The 24,323-nt window shown below is 32.4% G+C and overlaps 2 long non-coding RNA genes across 2 annotated transcripts; both read left to right on the forward strand.

The window, feature by feature from the left end:
- The first annotated feature begins 13,898 nt into the window (after window positions 1-13,898).
- LOC126878783 (uncharacterized) lies at window positions 13,899-17,655 on the forward strand. Its single transcript, XR_007695779.1, has 2 exons — window positions 13,899-14,194; window positions 17,334-17,655. It is a non-coding gene; the product is annotated as an uncharacterized LOC126878783 (long non-coding RNA).
- A 2,275-nt stretch (window positions 17,656-19,930) lies between these two features.
- On the forward strand, window positions 19,931-23,369 carry LOC126878784 (uncharacterized). The gene is made up of 2 exons (XR_007695780.1): window positions 19,931-20,877; window positions 23,052-23,369. It is a non-coding gene; the product is annotated as an uncharacterized LOC126878784 (long non-coding RNA).
- The last annotated feature ends 954 nt before the right edge of the window (window positions 23,370-24,323 follow it).

Raw genomic sequence — 24,323 nt, forward strand, 5'->3', positions numbered from 1 at the left:
CAAAATTGGAAATGATTGTTTTACTAAATTATTCCTTCCTTCAGATAATGTTCAACCCTCATGAAGTTAAAGGTAATTTTTATATCTACATATCAACAATCTTACTCTCTACAAAAATGTAAGCTGGATTTCAGAGTGGAAATAACCACATTATATTGTGGAAATAATAAAGAAAGACTCTAATCAAATTTCTACCTTCTAAGAAAGGCATTGAATTATTGAATAGAAAGTTAATCCTTTGCCTGTTGCCTTTATTCTCTTTTCTTTTTCTCTTTGTTGACATACAAATTTGTTGCATTTGCATTTTTTTTGACATTTATTTCGAAATAAGAAAGAGACAACAAAAAGCTTCCTTCTCTAACCTTAATGTATGCAACCCGTCATTACATTGCGAATCCGAAAATTGTTCGCGGAGCGAAAAATCCTGAGCATGTCCAGGATAAGTTTACGTTGACGCCTGCGCATTGGAAACTAATCCCGAACTTACTCTGGGTATGCTCGATTTGTACTGCGCGAACACTACTTATATCTAACAGGAGCTCTGTTCTTTATTTGAAAAATTTTCAAGGACAGTCACTCTTCGGTCCGAGTAAAATTATTCTGTCTAAATCTTGACCCGAGGGGTAGCGGCGTGTAATTTGGGTTGCCTATATATTATATAAACATCGACGAAATTTGAGTTATTTAAAACGCTGAAAAGACTAGTTAGTGAATAAAAACCGATATTTACTGCGGTTACATGATATTTAATATTAAAATATTATTGGATGTGGTAGAATGTAGACTCTTTGTATAATTACCAATTGAACAGTGAAGCTGTTAGATCAATTTTCCGATTCAATCATTTCTACTGTTTACAGTTCTGTGTTTGTGTTTGCTTTTGAGTATGTATTTCATTTTCTTGACATCGAAAATGTTAGGTGTGGAAAGAATTAATAAGTGCGTGAAATGCGAAAAAGTGTATAAACATAAACATGATTTAAAAAGACATGTAAAAAGTTCGCATCCCGACAAATTGGATGCAATTGCCCCTTTAAAAATGCTTAAAGGCAACGTCTATAAGTGCACACATTGTGATAAACAATTTAGATATGTCAAGTTTAAACTTTCATGTCAAAAAAGTGCACACAAATGTATCAGTTTCTGCAGAAACTAAAACATTTCATCATAAATGTTCTCTGTGTAATTATCATGCAACTTTTAAAAAGGACTTTATTAAACATTATGAAACTTCTCATAGCATTCCTATGCAATGCGATACAATAGAGTTTTCCAACCATGATGACTTTATTTCTTGGAAGAATAAAATAGAGCTTGAAACAAATGCTAGTGTAGTTTTATTGCTGAAAAAGTGAACTACATAATTGCCACCGATAATAAACAGGCCATTTCGCGATTTAAGGTTATCAACACAAATTACATGCCGCTAATATTCGGGTCAGGATCTAGAATCGAGTATCAAAATTGTTGCAAGCTTTTTACTCATCGAACGAACCGTTTTCTTACAGTGTTGCGCGATTTTGAATAAGTAATAAATTATAAGTTCTGACCCAGAAAACTCAGAATTGATTTTTACATTATAATCAAACGAAGCGGTTATAGTTAAATTTGTTGCTATCTAGAGAATGTAAAGATTATTCGTGATAATAAGAATTGTAATAGATTTCTTTGTTGTGGATATTAGGACTATTTTATTCCAAGGAGATAGTCAGATCACACTATTGGCAACTGAGCATCTTAAAACATGTCTTATTATATGCATTGTTGTCAGGTCTAAAAGTTACTTTTTCTCTTAAAGTTTTTTATACCTACCTAATAATATTAGTATAATTATTATATTATATTATATTAGATTATATTATATTATATTATATAATTATATTATATTATAATAATTATACTATCATTTTTTAAAAAGGAATTTCTTTTTTAAGGAATGATAATATTATATAAAACTGGTGATTTTTTCCTTCGCCATGCGACGGGGGATACAATCAATTGCCATGTACACCTGGTTCCAAAAAAAACTGATACGACTCTTGACGCGTATTTTGTAGAAAATTGAGCAGTGTATTTTGAAGGATAAATACTTAATATTTACATACTGTCAATGTCACTGCCAAATCTTAAAATTTGTCAGATAGCTTAAGTTGGATTTATAGTTTGACGTAGCGTAGACGTAGACGCAACGCAGACGGAAGAAACGGACTGTAAACGTAAGAAAATAATATGCCAATTTATAATTCGACGTAGCGGAATTTTTGCGCATGAGTAGAAAGAATGACTTAATTCAACAACATAGCCTATGCCCTATGCTGTAAATTATACATTATACGAACCGTAAACAAACTTTGTGTTTATTTATTTATACTATTATTTATTATAATATATAGGTATCCGTTTTGGTGTTACATGGATTAGGAAATACACGAAGGTATGCTCCTAGTGCCGTGGTATTTCCAACTATTTTGTTTCATTTCCTACTCTTTAAAATATTTAATAATGTTTATTGGATTTACCTATCGTATATGTGTGGATACCCCAGAATTAGACTAATAAACAACTCATGTTTATCTGAAATATTGAAACTACACCATGATATATTTTTATTAAATTAATAACTTAAGGCCCGGTCTTTTCACCTCCGAATAACTATTTATTGGGAAGTTTATCCGGCAGATTTCATGTAAATCTGTCAAATAAACCTCCGAATAATAGTTTAATAAATACTTTTATTCGAAGGTGAAAAGACCGGGCCTAATTGTAACAAATAATTAACAAAATTCAAATATGTTAATAAACACCTTAACCTTACAAAATGGATGAGGGCGTGTCCACTTTGGGCTTTGGGTGACAGAACAAAATTCTTGATTTTGATTGGCCAGACATAAGAAACGCACTGTAAAAGATGAAAGTTGGTCAACTCTTCCGTTACGCTACGTTTCTCTTACGTTCCGTCAGGCGCTTGCGTTCATTTATAAACAAGAGTACACAAAACTCGGTGTTGAACTTTTCCAGTGCGTCTACGTTACGCCTACGTCTATGCTACGTCAAACTATAAATCCAACTTTATTCTGTTCCACGGTTATTAGACTTTATTATTAATCTTTATTATTAATACTTTCTCCGCAACTGAGGGTATCTTATCAACTGTATTGTTTTTAAACAATAGATGATAAAATAAAAATATTGACAGTTCAAAAATGTGAACATTATCGCATTGTGTGTGGCCTAAGTTTGGGCTGAAAACTGAAATGTATTACATTTTTACAAAATTTTGGAATATGTTTAATTACGTAGAACAATTTTAACAGTTGTTTTCAATACAGATTTCAATCATCTACAAATAGTTTCTAATGTCTTTTGATGTCAAATAATTAGGGAAGCTGGAATTCAACAGTTTAAAACTTTACATTGAGTTAATGCAAAATTGTGACGCATGTCAAAATTCTCAATGTATTTTAATTTTATTCATTTTTTTTCGAATCCTGAGAAAACTAATAAATATTTTTGAAAAATTTAAACTCAGAATGAAAGACTACATTATTACCGAGGGCTGAAAGTCCCTGAAAACTTCTATAATATTTATTTTAATAAGTTACAGGGCTGAAAATAAAAAAAGTGTGATATTTAATTTCAAATATTTCACTCAATAGAAACTGCTTGTTTATTCTAAGGGGCTTTCCGCCCTCGGTAATAATGTAATCTTTCATCCTGCGTTTAACTTTTTCTAAAATACTTATTAGTTTTTTCATGAATCAGTTGTTTGTTGTTTGTTTATTTTATTATTTGTCTGTCATAATCAATATAATGTCAGATCAATCAAATACACTGCTCAACATGATCAAATCTTACTAAGAGTCGTATCAGTTTTTTTAGGAACCGGCTGTACAGTCGCTGTACTCAATTTTTTCTGGCATCCTCTAATTTTATTTGACAACCTCAACTATAAGAAAGACTGGATTGATTTCGCTAATTTTGATTTTGAAATATTTTTAGAAGTCATGTTCTCACCATAGGTATAATAACACAATAGATTAGGCCAGGTCCGAAAAATAGCGTAACGCGGAGCAGTTCGGGTCGGTGGTCTATCTATCTCTCTTTACCGGCGCTTAGCTTTCTCTCTCTAGCAAATGATGGCTGCCGCCTCTGTGTCACTCAAGGTTCATAGATAGTATGCAATAATCTACCTTGTGTGTCACTATCGTTCCATTACTCCCACCTCTTGGTAGATACGCTCACACTGGCACGACAGACAAAGATAGCTAGACCACTGTACTTAACCCGCGAGTAGTCACGCCGTTAGATAGAATCTCACATTTTATCCTTTTTCGCGATAACTTGATGAAAAATTTTGAAATTTTGAAAAAATTTCGTAAGTGCCTCGAGGAAGGGTGTAGTAATACGTAGGATTTTTTTATTTATTTATTTATTCTTCTTCTTCTTCTTTTTGTGGAATTTATGGCTATGGGGACAGCCAATTAGCTTTAATAATTGTTAGAAATAATATAAAATAAAAATTTGTTGTAAATCCGTATTTAAATTCCAATTTTGAGATAGAATCTAACACGCGACTATTCACGTTACAGAAGTGAGCGCGACTACTTCCGGGTTAATATTGGCGTTACACCCAGAGATATGTCAAGAATAGATCCGGCTAGGGATATGCTAAATAATGCATCGGGGTGTAACGTCAATATCAAGTACGGTGGTCTAGCTATCTTTGTCTGTCGTGCGAGTGTGAGCGTATCTACCAAGAGGTGGGAGTAATGGAACGACAGTTAAGGCCGCGTCCCACCATCAAATAATTTGATCAAACTGGTTTGAGCAAACTGAAAGTGACAATTAGTGACGTCACATCCTGAGTGTTCATTGTGGATAATGAAAAATTTTAATTTTAAATAAAGTACAAACAAGTTAGACAACTCAATACACAAAATTTGATTAAACTAGACTGATAGTGAGAGCACAGATTTTTAGAATTTCAAAAAAACTGCAATTGTGACGTCACTTTGACGTACTTCCGGAGTTTGCTCAAACTGTTTGATCAAATTATTTGATGGTGAGACGCGGCCTTTACACAGAGGCGGCAGCCATCATATGCTAGAGAGAGAAAGCTAAGCGCCAGTAGATAGAGATAGATAGACCACCGACCCGAACTGCTCCGCGTTACGCTATTTTTCGGAGTTGACCAAATCTATGTGTATAATATCTTTGGTTACCCCCCGATGCCACAGTATAGGAGGCCGATGCATTGAGTAGCATATCCCTAGCCAGATCTATTGTTGACATATCTCTGGTTCTCACTATCAAATAATGAACCGTGATAGTGCGACGTCAAAAGGTCCAAAAAGTTTCCAAACAAAGCAAAGGTTTGACGTCTGTGAATTGTTTATACACGTGATTTGTGTAATCCATTTTAATTTTATTTTATTTTAACAATAATCTGCACATTTTTTCTTAAGACACAATCCTTGTTAGTCATATCAATCATATTGCTTTTAATTTTATAAATGTCCTTACACAAAATCAAGGATTTACACACTACATAGTACTTACTGCTCTTCAGGTTCTTAACCAGTCCTATATGGAAATATGGTGGGAAATATACTATGAGCATTGATTACAATCACGGGTACCCACCACCCAACACATTACCATTTTGTAAAAATTAAACATCTTACAATAAGCAATATATTCCAATTATAAAAACCAAAACAAACACCACGTGTGAATTTTTGCTTTGTTTGGAAACTTTTCAGAGTAGCCAACATTGATTTGACGTCACGACTATCAAGGCCGCGTCTCACCATCAAATAATTTGATCAAACAGTTTGAGCAAACTTGACGTACTTGAGGAAGTACGTCAAAGTGACGTCACAATTGCAGTTTTTTTGAAATTCTAAAAATCTGTGCTCTCACTATCAGTCTAGTTTGATCAAATTTTTTGTATTGAGTTGTCTAACTTGTTTGTACTTTATTTAAAATTTAAATTTTTCATTATTATCCACAATGAACACTCAGGATGTGACGTCACTAACTGTCACTTTCAGTTTGCTCAAACCAGTTTGATCAAATTATTTGATGGTGGGACGCGGTCTTTACGGTCCACTTGATCAAACTGGTTTGAGCAAACTGAAAGTTAGTGACGTCACATTTTGAGTTTTCATTGTGGATAATAAGGATAATAATGAAAAATTTTAATTTTAAGTAAAGTACAAACAAGTTAGACAACTCAATAAAAAAAATTTGATCAAACTAGACTGAAAGGCCGCGTCTCACCATCAAATAATTTGATCAAACAGTTTGAGCAAACTTGACGTACGAGAGGAAGTACGTCAAAGTGACGTCACAATTGCAGTTTGTTGAAATTCTAAAAATCGGTGTTCTCACGATCAGTCTATAGTTTATTTTTTAACCAGGAGGAGTAAACTAAAAAGACAGATTCACACCCAAGAAAGTCACTAGAATAATAACCAAATACATCTTCTTTTTTGGTTGATCTAGTCGGCCCTCAACGGAAACCATAAATATTATATTATACCAATACGTCGCTAAAGAGTTCCAAAAACAATTGCTTTTTATATAAACGCAGACTGAAAATCTAAAAATTAAAGGAATAACACAGAAAACACAAAAATTGCCGATATAACTTAATTAACCTATGAAATGTCACTAGTGTCAAAATTTGATAAATGTCATTAGTGTCAAAATTTTATAACAGTGGAGTAAACTTGCCTGCGGTTGGACCAATTACAAACAAGCAATACAGCGCGGTAAATTTGAATCACTCCTCTTGGTTAAAAAACAAACCATAGTTTGATCAAATTTTCTGTATTAAGAGTTGTCTAACTTGTTTGAACTTAATCTAATCCACAATGAAAATTGAAAATGAAATGAAAAGGCTGGAGTGAGGAGTGCTGAAGGGAGTTGTGACTTTACTTTGTTGTCAAGTACTAAGTAGGGCACCTATTACCACTGTTCGAGCATATCAGGCAGAAAAAATAGAAAAGAAAGAATGTAGGCTAGCTGGACTTTTTCCATGAAATGAAAGCCCTAATAAAAACTAAATTGTGTACAAGAAGACATTGGGAAAAATACATCTATGAGTGAAAGCATCAACAGTGCGAACAGGTACGAATCAAAGATTGAATTAACAGTAGTTAATCAATTAAATTAACCTATGTATTTATATTTAAACAATATTGTTCTTTACAGATTAATTGTTGCTTTACGCTATGTAGGCACAGGGCTCACATTAAAAAGGGTAAGCTTTTCCAGGACAATTGCATATAATTTTTCTAAATTAGCAATAAATTTAATAGCAAATGGCAGTTTTCACATTGTCTAGAAGCTATGGATGGAAACATGGTGAACTTTCAACCTCTCAGAAGGGATACTATAGAAATTATAAAGGAACTGACAGCCATTACTTTTTGCTGTATTATATTATGCAGATGGTCAATTTCTTATTGCAGATATAAGAAGAAATGATCCAAATATATCAGATTTGAATTTCAGATTTTTTAATAGCTATTGGTGCAGTTAGCAACATTCGGCTGTGAATAAGTTTAAAATGTAAATTATTTTAGTGCGTTTTTAGTTAAACCTTATTGTATATTTGAAGATTTACAATTATTATTACACTGATAATTAATATAATTAGTTTTATTAATATTATGAGTGGCCAAAATAAATAAAACAAGTGTTTTATTTCGACTAACAAACCAGAAACAATCCTACTACTAGTGCAGTGATGTTAAAAAGGGATTTAAAAATGGTGTGCTGTATTTTTAAACTGGATATCAAGTAAATGATATATGTCATATCAACAAAGTTATTTCCTAGTGCTAATGGCACAGCTCAAGATGGACTACCAAGATCAAAATCAACAGATGCCAGGTTTATCCACACAAATGCAATCAATTATCCCACAATATTTATCACAACCAAATCCTTAGCCTTTCAACCTAAACCTAGTAGGTAGTTGGTACATATATATCAAAACCCACAAGCATTCCAACACTTGGACGAATAATAAGCCCCAAACTCTGTCTCTGAATTGTAGAAGGTAGAAAGTAACAAACCAAAAAGCAATCAGAAGTCCTGATGAGAAAAAATCTAGAAAACAAACAAGAGTAACCATTGGCTACAAAAGCTGCTGTACATAAATAACTTGTTTAGTATGCACGCTAAAGAAAGCAAAGAAGGAAATCAAGGAAGGAAAGATCAACAAAACAATTTTAATATGTAGCGAAGCCACCACTGATATACAGTGTCTCACAGCTTAAATGATGCAGTCACTACTCAATAGGGCTTTTCATCAATTGTCATTTGTTTCGAGCTTCTGTCATATGTTGTATAATATTAATATACAGGGATTATTCAACATATGACAGACGCTCGAAACAAATGACTGTGAATGAAAAGCTCTATAAAACTAGCTTGTGTCAGTTGCTCAATATGTATTAGAAAAAAATTACATACTGAAAGTAAGTTAGTATAAGTCTTTTAAAATAGCATAAGCTGTTTTGGGTTTCAAGTATACCATACATAAATATTAATAAACCTTTGAAATAAATTTAATTATTTAGGATATTACAAAAGAATAATCTACATGAACTGCAAGAAATAAATCTTCTATCAGCCAAAGAAATGGGCATATTACATTATTTGTGTTCACTAGGGAGCATATTAACAAAGATTGTAACTTTTGGAATTCAGTAATATTTGCTGATGAAAATAAACTTGTTTGGGTCCGATAGACTAAAGAACTAAAACTAAAAAAAAATGAAAGCACGTAGGAGGTGGAGTGATGATGTGGGGGTGTATATTGTCTGCAGGAGTACGTAACATGCATTTTATTAACAGTAATATGAACCAATACATATATTTGGATATACTAACACATCGTTTCACTGCTAGTGCTCAAAAATTACGTATCGATGATAATTACCCATTTTATCAGGACATTGATCCAAAACATATATGTGAAATTTAATAAAAAATTTTCTTCTTGGTAAAAGGTATATTAGTTTAAAAAGCCCTAAAGGGCTACAAACATGTGAACAAAACGTTTTCGCTCTGTAACAAGAGCATCATCAGCATAGTTAAGAGGTGGCAGGCAACAATATAACATAATGACCTAATTACCTTTTGACCCACTTACAACATGTGGGAGTCATATGTTGCTTTAGGGCCGTATCCTTAGGAATTTCTATCCATCCTTTGGATTTTTCAAATGTAGTTATTTATATAAGACTTTTGTCTCCTTTTTAAAGGGCTTTGACCTTTGTATTTTTTTTTTGGTTGGCTCACCATGTTCTTGTAACACTGATGATGCTCTTGTTACAGAGCGAAAATGGTTTGTTCACATGTTTGTAGCCCTTTAGGGCTTTTTAAACTAATATACCATTTACCAAGAAGAAAATTTTTTATTAAATTTCACTTGTAATTAATGGTATACAGCCAACTACAGGAAGTTCTTCCTTGTGGATTTTCAAAACATATGTTATGTTATATCGGGTTCATATTTGGTTGCTTTATAAGTGCTGAAATGTCATTAAAACACCAGCCCAGTCACCAGATTTGAATGTTATTGAAAATTTGTGACATTAAAAAATAACATAAATAGTACCCCAACTGTAACTGATAATAAAGAAGGATGTATAAAATATTAGCAATCATAGTTCACTGCCTTGTGTTTATTTTCTCATTCTTATTTAAAAGTTTGCTTTATCATTTTAGCTGATATCAAAATCATACATAAAATAATTCAAGGTATTTAAGTATGGTACATTAAAAACCCAAAACATATAGCTTGTGCTATGTTAGAAGACCTATAGTAACTTACTTTCAGTATCAGTATGTAATTATTTTCTAATCAATATTGAGCTAGTGACTGCATCATTTCAGAATTTAAGCTGTGAGTCACTCTAGGTGTTGTAGTAATCAGAATCAGTAATATAATAATATTATTGTTCATAAAATAGGACTTTTCAACGCTTCTCATTTGTTTGAATATTAATTTATTTACTAAAAATTAAAATTCCATCATGTTATGTCTAACAGCTGATTGTCATTTGTCGAGTTTGAGCAAACTGACCTTGAATTATGCCTTGAATCAGATGTTCAGGATGTGACGTCACTAACTTTCACTTTGTGTCACTAACTGTCAAGTTTGATCAAATAACTGTCAATTATTTGATGGTGAGACGGGGCCTTGATAGTGAAAACACAGATTTTAAAATTTTAACAAACTGCAATTGTGACGCCACTTTGACGTACTTCCGGAGTTTGCTCAAACTGTTTAATCAAATTATTTAATAGTGAGAACACGACTTAACGCTCGGTTTCATAATCAGATAAAGTGAACTTTAAATTTTAAGTTGGTACCTTTATCAATAGCTAAGGCCATGATACTATAAATAAAGGCTAAGGCTAATAAATAAATGGCTAAGGCTACGCCGAGGCCGGCGTAGCTAAGCGGTAGTGTGCTTGGCTCGCGTGCCGGTGGTCCGGAGTTCAAATCCTACCGCCGGCAAGAACAACTAGACATTTTTAAAATTTTTATAGGCCCCAGGTCGACTCAGCCTGAATAAAATGAGTACCTTGGGTAAAACCAGGGCTAATAATAGGCGGTTGAAGCGTGGCACGCTGTTGAAGGTGGTTGAAGGTGTTACCTTCCTTGTATACCGTAGGCCCTAGATATTCGCTCTGAGCGTTAACAAAGTGTCAAAACAAAATCGACCGACCTGCTCATGGTGGCGGTTTTTTGAAATTTTATCAGGACGCTTTGTGTATGTTTAAATGAGACATTTAAAAAAAATTCCTTGTCACGCTAGTGATATTATGTATTAATATAAACAGAAAATAAAAATGCACTTAATCTGATATAAATTCTTCTATTTCCAATATTGATTATCAGTTTGATTTTGTATACATAACCTCACTATCGCAGTTTATGTCAATAAATCTTTGTTAACGAAAAAGAAAATATTTTTGTTGCACTATAAATTACAGTATAAATTAATAACTAATGAATTCTAACAATTGTATTCGGTTATTATCACTACAAAATAAAATATTCAAGTTTAACAAAATAATCCCATAAGACTCAATGTTAAAACGTCCTGACAAAATCTGACAGTGTGTCACGTGACTGTAAGTAGAGGGGAGACGCACGGAGCCAATAGCAGACTACCCTGCTATACTCCCAAAGCCACGTGAGCGGTATAAAACGGGAGACTATTCATATTACCTTTATCAATGCAATAATTCATATGGGTAAATGTCAACGTTAAAGTGAACTTTAGTTGATGTTTAACACTTTAAAATTGACATTTACCCATAGGGCTTTTCATCGATTGGCATTTGTTTCGAGCTTCTGTCAGATGTTGTATAATCTGTGTACAATATTAATATACACGGATTATACAACATAAGACAGAAGCTCGAAACAAATGACTGTGAATGAAAAGCCCCATATGATAAGATTACCAACTTAAAATTTAAAGTCCACTTTAACTGATTATGAAACCGCACGTAAGGAGGAAGATCTCTATACCTACTCTATACATTGAATCTCATCAGATATCAAATGCGTTATTAGTTGTATAGAAAGTGTCTAAATAATGTGCTCCTTGTTCAAGAATATGTCTATTTTTGACAATATCGAAAATTAATATACGGAAAATATGTTTATAAATAAAAATAAGTTTAAAATATTGTTTATTTATTAGGTATAATAAAAAGTGTTTTTCAACATTTACTCTGCGATAAAGTTTAAAATTCAAAACCTTCCAATGATTGACAGACGCCTAAAAAGACTTTGGCCAGAAGCAGAAGACCAAGCTGCTAGGTCAATTCCAGAGAGTCGTCAATGGACGACACCTGCCACAAGCCAAGAATTTATAAAATATTCAGTGATGAGCGCGCTAATAACGGGCAAAATAACGTAAAAGAGAGAAAAGATAACACGTTGTGAAATAAAAAGAGATGACACTAGTAGAGATGTAAAATTATCAATAGGAAGCTATACTTAAATTTATATTACCTAGTTTCTCACCTTTAGACGTCTGTGACAGGAGAATTTTATAAAATTGTGTAACAGTGGCACTTGTCATACTCCTTTCATACTAAAATTGTCTAAAGATGGTGAAGTATGTAATGTAATGTAAATTTATAGGTTCCTATCGATAGTTTAACACCTCTGCTAGTTTCAACTCTTTTTATTACACAACGTGTTATGTTTTCAATCTTTTGCGTTATCATGCGTAAGCAAGGTTTGATAATTGAATTGAGTTGAAGCTAGTTTCTATAATAAGAACATTCTTGCTGAATAGGTATACAGTATGATGAGTGCACTAAGAACAGGCAAAATAACGCAAAAGACGGAAAACATAATACGTTGAGAGGTAAAAAGAGATGAAACTAGTAGAGGTGGGAAATTATCAATAGACATCTATAAATTTACATTATATTCATAGTTTCTCACCTTAAGACGTATCGGATGAGTTTGGCGACGTATAGGAGTCAAACTGTGGCAGGAAAATTTTATAAATTCTGTCATAATTTGACTCCGATACGTAGCCAAACTATCAATATAAGGTAAATTTCTAGGTTTTTATATATAATTTCCCACCTCTACTGGTTTCATATCTATTTATTTCACAACGTAATATGTTTTCCGTTATTTTGCCAGTTATTAATGTACTCTTCACCGTATATTTTTACCACCAAACTCTGAACAATGTTATCTCGTTCAAATATTTTAATCTGTTTGTCCTTTGTCCAGTGTATGTTATTTGTATCGTTAATTTTAAGTAAATGTCTTCATTCTGGGAAGGTATACTTAGATCGAAAGTATGCTTGGGCAAGATAATATTAATAAATAACTATGCTCAATATTTGCATTTTATTTTTAAAAATAAAAAAATATACCTATATATAGGTGCATATTTGCCTTTAATCGGTTTAATAAATACATATATTATATGTTCGATAGTTAATTTGCAAGTAAGGGGCTTATTGTTAAAATGTTAATAAATGGTGAACTTATATCTAATACGGAAAAAACATTAATCGAAGCCATCGAGATAAACTTCTAAATATTTACATTTATATGTAATATTTCAACCAAGTTCGTTGATTTAAATAAATATTGAAACTCAGGCAACACTGCTGATGGTAACAACAATTTGCATTAGAAGTAATTTTTTTCTCTCTCTGTTAATAGTTCTATCCCTTCTACTGGAGTATTATGAATGTACAAGTTGGCTAACTTGATAGACAGCTGATTATACAGTGTTGCCTTGTTGCCTAAGTTTCAGTATATATCGTTAAACCAATTATAATTTACTATTTTATTTGGCTATCAGCCACAATTTAAGTGTGAAATTAAATTTATTTGGCGTTTTATCCTAAGTTGCCATAAGAAAATAGCTTCAGAACAATACAGTATAAAATTGTTTGAAATAAGTTACGTTTTTAAGTAAATATTTATAAATAATATGTAATAATTCATCTCGATGGCTTCCATTAACGTTTTATTCACTTAGTAGGTATAACTTTCAGCATTTATTAACATTGTAATAATAAGCAGCTTACTTTGAAATTAACTATTGAACTTGTTATTTGAAAATTATCAATACAATTCTGATTGAAAACAAACATATTCTGTAACAAGTTGCTTATTTTGGAAGCTAGCTTATTTTCTGGGTTGCAAATTGCAATGCAATTATCAAACCTCGCTACCGTATCAGCGATTTAAAGGACGAATCCTGCTTTGTTTTATTTCTTATATTCAATCTTTTATATTTTGAAACAAGGTGGATAACAGAAAACAAACGTAATTTTTAAAATGTGGTTGCATTAATAAACAACGTGTACTACTTATATAGGTATTTATGGACAAACTAGGGATTCCAAAAAGGTAATTTGCATGATAATAATGACGATTGGGTACGTAGATCTTATCAAACAAGAAAATACAGAACGATATTAAATATATAGATAGAGTGAGATCGACAGACAGAATAAGTCTTCTTAACAGACCTTAAGCTGCGACAGAAACATCCTGTTATGGCTGTTACTCATCTCATACTAATGGCACCAGTGGCGCACCCAGGGGGTGGTTTGGGTGTTAAAACCCCTCCCACCGGCCACCAGTACATACAAAGAATAGTAGGAAAATGTAACTTGTCTTTAACAAACATACAAAAAAATTGCTGTGTAATATGTAAAAAAAGTAGAAAGAGGCTTTTCATCGATTGTCATTTGTTTCGAGCTTCTGTCATGTGTCACATAATATTAATATATCTACGTCATACGTCTTTGGTTTGTATCATTGGCAATACCAATAACGTATGACGTAGATATATTAATATTATGTGACACATGACAGAAGCTCGAAACAAATGGGTGCGTTCGGACGACCACAGCGGCTGGACAGCTGAGCCAGCAGTAGCTGTCAGACGTCACCGCTGGAAGCCAGCCGCTGAGAGATTTACTAAGCTTTCCCTATCACGGCTGGATGCAACCGCTCAGCCGATTTCTGCTGGCAGCCAGCCGCTATGGTCGTCCGAACGCACCCAATGACTGAATGAAAATCCCCATGAACGATCACATCAATCACTTATTTTGTATTTGCTGTCTTTTTCTATAAATAACAAACTTTTGTTATAGAAAAAGACAGCAAATACAAAATAAGTATTTAAGGTCAAATGTCTTATTCTTTTTTTTCTCAAAATGTCATTTTATGCGATTTTACATGATTTGGTGTTTATTTAAACAAATTTGCATTTTACATCGTAAAGTATCAATGAAAAAAAATATATTTTAGTAGAAGGGACTCAAAAATATCATTATATGGCATTATAACAAGTTATTTTGATGGAAAATCAGTTTTTGATCAAATTTTATAGTGTATAAAACGTTTAAATATCGTTTTTCTACAACCGTGTTAAAAATGCAATTTTTAGCACTCCATACGATCGTTATGCCACTTTAAGGCACTAGTGCTTTAAAATTTGTATGGCACTGCAGTTCGTATTGACCGTATAGGCAATTTTGATGTAATGTCAAAAAAATATAAAAATGGAATGTCAGTCAAGTTCAAGTAAAAGTTTTTGTGGATATTGCCCTGTAATTACGTTTGTAGAAAAAATATTGTATGATATGCGTGTTAAAAAGTACATTTTTAAGGCACTCATGTGAATTGCAGAACTCGCTTCGCTCATTCTGAAAACTTTCACATGCGTGCCTTAAACGTGTACTTTTAACACTTATATCATAAATAACTATTTTTACATTTTCCTCCATTCCCAAAATACATTATAATCGATTTGGCTGAAAATATGTCCACAGATAGACTTTAAGTGGTTAGAATGATTTGAATTAGAAAAGAAAATAATCGTTTTCGTTTTGATTCGATTCGAGTCTCTTGCCATCCTCTGACACCGTGTTTCGGGGTCTCTACCCCTTATCAAAGAGGCTATGCAAGTAGACTGAACTGAATCAACTCGAAACGAAGAAGAACTGCATATATTAAAATATCTGCAGCAGAGTGTGGTTAGACTATCCTCTAACGGGGAATGACAAAATGAATAAAAATAAATTTCGACCAAGAGTCAGGATTCTGTTAACCGAGATACGATAGTACACTTCGCGTCAAAAAAAACTGGTACAACTCTTATAACCGAAAATCGTGTTTTTCAAGTTGTGTAAGTTGATCTTGTCACAAGTGTCATTCCAATTTTTAGGGCAAAGTTGCCAGTTCAACGAAAATATTATATCAAACTAGGTAAAAACGGGGCTGTGCGACAGACCGCATTTTTTAATACACTAAAAACTAAAACAATTGTAATTTTCCGTCATCTAAATTAAGTATCCATACATTGATTCGGTTTTTATTATAATTTATAAAAATATTTCAATTCAAAAATAATGATAGATAATAAATCTTGGCATGACTTTAAATTATTATGTTTAATGTCAAATCGAGAGGTGTGATTGGTTTCTCGTAAATTGTAGGACAAAACTGCATTAAGTTGTGTAGAATACATAAAACACACTGGAAAAATGAAAAATTTAATTTGAAATTAATACAAAATGAATAACTTTTACAGTGAACAAGTGTGTAATTTAAATATATGTATTACAATTATTCGAAATATACATTTTAAACGTTATTTTTTTGTATTTAGATTTAGTGCAATTGCGTTATCTGTGATGGCAACAACGAAGTGATTCACGAACAATAATTGTCAGTCTGAACACAGGTTTACATTGGGAAAAAAAGTGTACCAGTTTTATATGACGCGAAGTGTACCAAGCGGCGCTGCTAGGAGGAGCATTGAATTACATTACAATACAAACTCAAAATACTCAAAAGTATAATTAGTCCAGTCGGGATAGCATTTGACCTTGCATGCCGAGCTGCTCAAAATTTTATTTTTCTTATCTTTAGGGGGGTCAAAAGTAGTCTAAATTTAAAATCGCGAATGAATTCCTCCGTTACGTTAGCCACCATCTTGATTTTAAAGGAGAACCGTTTTTGTACAATATCTCCGCCATTTTTAACTTTTCCACAAAAATGGTAGAAACTGAAATTGTTAAAAATAAATCGTATTTACAATTATTACAATTTCTTTTTAAAAATTTTTGTCGTGAGGTCGATATTTTCTGAGTTAATTATACTTACAGTAACCGCCTATATTTTTGACCATGATATTGCATGTAACTTTTTTATTATTGTAATATAATTCAAATCCTTCTAACCACTTAAAGTCCTATGTTTTGGCTATCTGTGGGCAAATTTTCAGCCAAATCGATTATGATGTACAGTCGAACCCGCTTATTAGAATACCTCTTAAAGGAATATCCCGGTTTAAGGAATAGAAATTTGAGGTCCCGAAACATTTATAGTAGCAACCAATGATCGGTTATTAGAATATCCCGGTTATAGGAATACTTGTACTTGGCACAAAGGCTATTCCAATAAGCAGGTTTGACTGTATTTTGGAAATGAAGGAAAATGACGGTATTTTCACGTTTTCTACACTATAAAATTTGATCAAAAACCTGTTTTGAATCCAAATAACTTGTTACCTATACCTATAATGCCATATAAATGACATTTTTGAGTCCCTTGTATTAAAATAGTATGTTTTCCATTGATACTTTACGATAGAAAATGCAAATTTGTTTAAATAAATACAAAATCACTATAAAATCGCTTAAAATAACAATTTGAGAAAAGAAGAAGAAGACAATTCGACCTTAAATGTTTTATTTCTACATCTCTCAGATGCTATATATATACAAATTTTCAGACAAATCGGAGATCCAAAAGTTTTTTTGATCCAAAATTGAGTGATTTGAAATGGAATCACCCGTAATTATATGGTATAAGTTCTTGGCTTGTGGCAGGTGTCGTCCATTGACGATTGACGACTCTCTGGAATTGACCTAGCAGCTTGGTCTTCTGGCCAGTCTTTTTAGGCTTAGGAGTCTGTCAATCACTGGAGGGTTTTGAATTTTAAACTTTATCGCAGAGTAAATGTTGAAAAATACTTTTTATTGTACCTATTATATTATATAAACAATGAAATATTATTCTGGTCCAGATAATAAAAATATTATTTATAACAATTATTAAAGCTAATTGGCTGTCCCCATAGCCATAATTTCCACAAAAAGAAGAAGAAGAAAAAAAATAAAAAAAGTCCTACGTATTACTACACCCTTCCTCGAGGCACTTACGAAATTTTTTCAAAATTGCAAAATTTTTCATCAAGTTAATTATCGCGAAAAAGGATATAATGTGAGATTCTATCTAACGGTGCGACTACTCGCGGGTTAAGTACAGTAGTCTAGCTATATTTGTCTGTCGTGCGAGTGTGAGCGTATCTACCAAGAGGTGGGTTTAATGGAACGACAGTGACACAGAGGCGGCAGCCATCATATGCTAGAGAGAGAAAGCTAAGCGCCGGTAAAGAGAGATAAATAGACCACCGACCCGAACTTCTCCGCGTTAGGCTATTTTTCGGACCTGGCCTAATCTATTGTGTTATTATATCTATGGTGAGAACACGACTTTTAAAAATATTTCAAAATCAAAATTAGCCAAATCAATCCAGTCTTTCTCATAGTTATAAAATAAAAAAAAAGTACGAGTCAGAAAACGTTGGTTGTCAAATAAAATTAGAGGATGCCAGAAAAAAATTGAGTGCAGCGACTGTACAGGGCAATTGATTGTATCCCCCGTCGCATGGCGAAGGAAAAAATCACCAGTTTTATATAATAGTATCATTGCTTAAAAAAAGAAATTCCTTTTTAAAAAATGATAGTATAATTATTATAATATAATATAATATAATATAATATAATATAATAGTTATAATAGTATTATTAGGTAGGTATAAAAAACTCTAAGAGAAAAAGTAACTTTTAGACCTGACAACAATGCATATAATAAGACATATGTTTTAAGATGCTCAGTTGCCAATAGTGTGATCTGACTTAGTCTCCTTGGATTATATTAGTCCTAATATCCACAACAAAGAAATATATTACAATTCTTATTATCACGAATAATCTTTACATTCTCTAGATAGCAACAAATTTAACTATAACCGCTTTGTGTGATTATAATGTAAAAATCAATTCTGAGTTTTCTAGGTCAGAACTTATAATTTATTACTTATTCAAAATCGCGCAACACTGTAAGAAAAAGATTCGTTCTAAGAGTAAAAAGCTTGCAAGAATTTTGATGAGATTGAAGAGTGACTGTCCTTGAAAATTTTTCAAATAATTAATACAAAATTATCTGCTAATGACTAAACCCTGGAAATGTGTGTCCTTTCGTGAGCACTTTGTTAACTTTCAGATGGTATAAATATATTTCAGAAATACTAGCCGTAACATAGTAATTTAGCAAAACTCGGGAAGGCACTGATTTCACAGTAGGTTTAAAATTTTTACCGCGCTAAAGAACTGGGCTCCTGTTACATATAAAATTTTTAATGGACTGCGCGTGCGTGGTAATGTTATTGCAACTTTAATAATTATTTTCAGTGCAAAAAAAGCCTGATCAATGTTCAAAATAGGTGATCATTGCTCAGCGCTTTATTTCCTATCGAATACAGTCATTTGTTTTAAAGATTTCGATCAATGAGGTGCCAACATCTTTTTTTTCGTCCTTGAATTTTCAACCCTTAATAAAAAATAAACTACAGGTGATCAAAATCTGAAACCTAGTGATCATTGCTGTACAAACCGTGAGCAAAAGGATGGTATAATTATTTTTACGAAATTCGATCAATGAGGTGCTAACATCTCATAACCATATATATATGCTAATATTTAACTCTATGGTCAAAACATAAGCTGACATGACATATGACAAATGCCAATGAAAAATGAACTGTGAATTATTTGGAATTATTCTGGCTCGCGGCATAGAGTTATATCTTAGAGTATGGAAAATTTTTTACCCTCTCCCTGGAGTGACCGCAACGAGACGAAACTGAATCCAAAACCAAGTTAGAACCAAACACGAGTGCCAGTGGCGTATCGCGTAGGCCAGAAGAAACTATAAAACTACATAATTAAATAATATTGCTCGTAGGTTTAGTTCAATTTTCTATTTTTATTAATTACACAATATTATGCATGGCTTACATAGAAAGATTGAAACAAATAACAGTTAACAGTATTTTAGTATGTTGAACTTTTATACCCACTCAAAATAAAACAGGATTAGGTATTAGGGGATGTGACGAAAGCAAACTTTTTGAATTATTGATTTATGATAGATATCTTTATTTCACATAGGTCGCAAAATTTCGGCTCCAATACTATATTTAAATAGGATTTATTTTTTCGAATTCCGAGAAAAAAGTTACAGGGGTGAAAAACTATGAGACAATTTAGTGTGATTTTTATTTTCAAAGATCTCATTCAAAAGAAACTTTTTATTTATTCTGAGGGACTTTTAGCCCTCGGTAATAATTTAGTCTTTCATTCTGCGTTTAAATTTTTCAAAAGTATTACTTTTTTCAGTATAGGGCTTTTCATTCACAGTCATTTGTTTCGAGCTTCTGTCATGTGTCACATAATATTAATATATTTACGTCATACGTTATTGGTATATAACAATGATACAAACTAGAGACGTATGACGTAGATATATTAATATTATGTGACACATGACAGAAGCTCAAAACAAATGGCAATCGATGAAAAGCCCTATAGGGCTTTTCATTCACAGTCATTTGTTTCGAGCTTCTGTCGTGTGTTACATAATAATAGGTCTGTTCCTTTGTTTTTTAGTGTTACACTTTTGAGTGTAAGTGTACGAAATTCTATGGACATTTGAGTGTAAAATGACAGCGGATGTGACAGCGGCTCATGACAGCGGACAGTATTAAACGAAAATTATCGGTGTGCCAATCAAGCAAAGGGACAAGGAACTTCCGAATATGGCCTAACTGGGGGCACATAACATAACATAACCTAATCCTAATATTTACATTTGTAAAGAATATCCTGTTTGTTTTTATTGTCGATTGTGCAGCGAAATTGTGTGCAGCAAATCAAATATAAAGTAGTTTATCGCCTACAGAACTGAATTAGTCCATAGCAGTTATCAGTTTTTCTTTCTTGGGAAGCTTATACATGTAACTTGTATTGTTGTAAATTGTGGGAGTAGGGCAGACAGGGAAAAGTCTTATTTTGTACTGTTCCCAAGGCTCCCCATGCAATACATTTAAATGAATTATCCAAACAAAGCTGGGGACAATGGATAAAAGCCACAAGAAGAACAGATATAAGGGAACTAAAATTAAAATATGAAAAGTAAACATTTTATAAGTGGTAAGTTTAATGTAATTCAATTAATAAGGATTTTAAATGTCTACAATAATAATAAAGATGTGATAATTCAAGCTTAATTATTAGGAAAGCCAGCCATGTTTCACTTCCATGAAGCAGAGAAGGGAGGTATATAATATACTGTCCCTTTTGTCTTCTCACTAATTTCTCTTTTGCTAATGAAACCTGTAGTGAGGGAGTGATATAATCGTGATGTTTTAGCAATTCTGTTGTTCATTTTTTTTGCATTTTTTGTCTATTATAGTTTATAAATATTCAAAATCATTCATATGTTCTACTAAATTTCCGTCTAGGTTTATATGGATTTCTCTCAGTGTCTTGGAAATAAGTAAAGTTTTAGTCTTTGCTAATTTTATTTTCATTCCTTTGTCTGCAAGTTCTCTCGTCTATAAATTTAGGTTGCTTTGTAAAGATTTCTCTGAACTTGGTATCAATGCAATGTCATCTGCAGATACACATTTACTCAGAGTTATACTTTTTAATCAATGGTAACCTAAATCTAATTTTCGGGACTCTACTGCATTTTTTTTATTGGTTCATTCATATATATAATATAATGAATAGCAGTGAGCTTAAAACTCCGCCTTGCCTTACTCCTTGTGTATTAGCAATGATTCACAGTTTAATGCTCGCACAATGTTCCAGTACATAAATTTTACTTGCATCAATTAGTTCTCCTCCAACATCGAACAGTTCAAGCCCTTTCCAAATGTGATGTCCGGGTACCTTGTCAAAGGCTTTTTCCATTGTCTTATAGTAAAGATATGATCTTGGACACTGTGCCCGGTCAGAAACCTTTTTGTGCATCGTCTAGTTGATTCTTTCAGTTCCACTTTCTTTCTCAGTCTCATCTCCAGTGTTCATTCATAAATCTTAGCCAGTACACTTAGCATGAAAATACCTCGATAATTTGAACATTACTTTTTTACCTCCCTTCTTTACCAGAAGAGCCATTACTGCTGTTGCCCAATCTTCTGGGATGCGTTTCTGTTTCCAAATTGTTATCAGTAATTTGTGTAAGTAGTGTAATGCAGATTCCCCCATATATTTCAACAATCGTGTTTTGATATTATCTATTCCTGCCACTTTACCATTTTTCATTTTTGCAATGGCTTCCGTTAATTCTTCCATTGTTATTTCATTACTCAACTCTTTGGAATATTTACTCCATCTATTAACTATATCTTGTGGTTGGGTAAGTGTTTCTCCATTTTATTTTTTTTTTATTTGCACGACAGTACTACCTGATTTACCTCTCATTTTTTCAGACCTTAATAGAACAATTTTTGGTTTGTCCTACTACTGTCTTGCTCCATCTTTTCTCCAAATCTCTCCCACTGTTCCAATTTAGCTTTTTTAACTTTTTCTTTCACAAGCTTCCTTGCTTATTAACTGTTATTTTCTAGATAAGCTCTCCATGGTACTTTCTTTTCTTTCACAGCTATTTTTATCTCTTCGCTCCACCAACTAGTCCTTTTTTTTGACTACTTTTATTCAATAAAAATATTAAAATACTCTTGTGATAGTGAAGAGACAGTTTATGTTTCCTTTCGATCCAGAGGCGATACACAATCTCCAGACAGTTGTTTCTGCCTTACGGCGTCCCCAGTGGAGCTGCCTGCACACCTCTGAATCAAAACGAAATCAAATTGTCTATTTAAGTGGAATTTCAAAAATAGTTATCTACTATTAGGATGCTTCAGCGATATCTCGTAAAGAAAACAGAAAAGTCCCAGATACAAAATTCACTATTAAAATAGTAAATAATTATTTAAATCTGAAACTTTTCTTATTGGAACCCCTTTCTGGTACATCCTTAATCTCTTTTTGACTTTTACAATTTCGGACTTTGAATTATCTTTCTGATCTTTTTTCTAGATTAATGAAAGCAGAATGTAACTGTATACTGCAGAGTCCTTTTCCCTTTCTTTATTCATCATCTCTTGTCTTATAAATTGTAAAAGTCAGAGATTAAGGATGTTACCAGAAAGAAGTTCCAATAAGAAAAGTGTCAGATATAAATAATTATTTACTATTTTTATTTTAATAGTGAATTTTATATCTGGGACTTTTCTTTATTCTTGTGATACTTTCCACATTTTTATGATTTTTTTATGGTACACAATGTAGAATTTTTATTTATGTCTTTGTTTTAGGAACAACCACCAGATATTTAAAAGGTATAAAAAGAAGAAACTGCTGGAATTTCAAAACAAATGTGTTTGACTAGTAAAGATTTGGATAAATAACAGGAGTTACTTTGGGCTATAGCTAAGTGCAGATTTATTTCCTTGTGGCTTCCTATGTTAATTCTTATTAATTATACACTTAAATATGTTTTTAGTCTCAGGAAGATTTTATATTTGATTATTTTTGAATAAACATTATTATTATTATTACCTTAATTTCCATTAAATAAATTAACTGTAATCAATAAAGTAATCGTTTAATTGTTAATAAATTATCAAGTATGATTCCCAAATATTTTATTTGTTTGACACCTTCTATGGGCTGATTGTGAGATTATAGTTAAGGTACCAAGGGTATTATAAGGATAATAACACTTGAGGTCAATGGTGTATATACCGAGGGCCTTTGGCCTGAGGGATATAAGTTGACTGAAAGCGATATTATCGTTAATACCCGTGGTGCCTTCAACATTTAATGTCCGACTAAATTATTCTTTATAGGCAAAAAATTGAAGGAATTTTGAATTAATTAGTTTTCAAATAAGTACATTTACCAGCAATAGTCGTAACGTAATTGTGGTAACCATAGTTTTACTTGGGTTGTTATTTGTCAACTTGACAGTATTTAACTAGTTATTTAAATTTAATACCCTAGGGCGTAATTTTTCAAAATAATGCCCTAGAGCCTAGGGCATTATATAATACTTAACTGACTTCGAAATCATGTCATTATTTATCAAACTGACTTCAAAATCATGTCATTATTTGTCAAATAATATACCAGTCGGACATTAATATTATTACAGTAGAACCTCGATTATCTGTCAGGGCACCGGACCAAGGGTATGACGGATAATCGAAAAGACGGTTAACAGAACATTAAAAAAAAATAAAAATTCATAGTACAACTCTCAAATTTCATTTGTATGGTTTGTTTGACAATATAAGAGGGATTTGTGTTCATACAATCGAATCAATTTAAAATATTCTGAAATTTGTGTTTGTTTTACTGCTGCTTCATATTTTGCGACGGCTGAATTTCTTAATCGGCATAAGGCATAAGATCATGCAATCTACTTTATTGGCTTCTTCTTGTTGAGAATACCACTCGATGAATTATTGCATATGCGATGCAGCTTCTCTAGATTATTTACGCAAATCTTTGTCAGTTACAATAGGTTCATCAATATAGCTACAGTCAAGCTTCCTTGTGTCCAAGCATCAATATAGCTACTGTGT

The sequence above is a fragment of the Diabrotica virgifera genome, chromosome 1, assembly GCF_917563875.1.
Source record: "Diabrotica virgifera virgifera chromosome 1, PGI_DIABVI_V3a".
Classification (NCBI taxonomy): Eukaryota; Metazoa; Arthropoda; class Insecta; order Coleoptera; family Chrysomelidae; genus Diabrotica; species Diabrotica virgifera.